We start from the raw sequence: 914 nt of genomic DNA, 5'->3' as shown, positions 1-914 counted from the left end.
ATCTTTGCAGTCATTTTTCAGCCTGCCCATTGGTTTTTGTATAAGCCATTAACCAAAGAAAAGGCTGTTTTAATTTCAGCATGCTTATATGGCAGAAATACTATCTTTCTTTGTCACCTTTGGGGTTTTATTCTTCTGGTTTAGTTTTGCTCTTCTGTGTTAAAACATCATGCATATATTGAGGCTGTTATTATTATAGTTGGGAAGTACTTCAAGTCCTGGCTTGCCAAAAGGCTACACCCTGCTAATGGCAAAAGAAACTATACACTAATGCTTGGACTAATAGATTTTACAGGCTACAGATAGCTGTTAAAAGGTATAGGAATGCTGGATAGTGAATTATGAGAATTTGAGCAGTAGAAAGTACCTTGTTGAAAGGGTACCTTGTTGAAATCTATAGAAAACACATGTATTCTGGGGAGATGTTTGACCCTTCTCTTTTTCTGCAAACAGCTGTCAAGCGATTATTTTAGCTACCCATTTGTTCTGTGTGTCCTATGGACTTCTTTTACAGTGAGAACCTTTTTTTGCTTGATGAGGTGATCGGGGTGGATAGGTAAGCTGCTCCTTTCTGTAGGTGGACTTTCTCAAAGGTGAAGTGTTGCAACGCATCCTGAGACTCTGCCCATATCTGATATCTATGATGCATTTCTATGAATCTGGCAAAGGAGTCCAGATGACTTTTGCAGGGCTGCAAGGCCAGCTAGCGGCCGAGCCGAGAAGGGAAATTGCTTTCTGTGCAGCAAAATCTGCAGCATGGAGCGGCCCCTGCTTTCCCAGCTCCTCTACCAGCATCATCAGCTGACGGGACTCCAAACCACAAGTACAGCTTTGGCATGAGATCTGGAGCTCGGGAGCATTCGGGCCCATCTCTTAGTGCACAGGAATACAGCAAGCTTTTATGCAGCATGCAA

The sequence above is a fragment of the Meleagris gallopavo genome, chromosome 24, assembly GCF_000146605.3.
Source record: "Meleagris gallopavo isolate NT-WF06-2002-E0010 breed Aviagen turkey brand Nicholas breeding stock chromosome 24, Turkey_5.1, whole genome shotgun sequence".
Taxonomy (NCBI): Eukaryota; Metazoa; Chordata; class Aves; order Galliformes; family Phasianidae; genus Meleagris; species Meleagris gallopavo.
Note: the sequence above shows the minus strand (reverse complement) of the source record.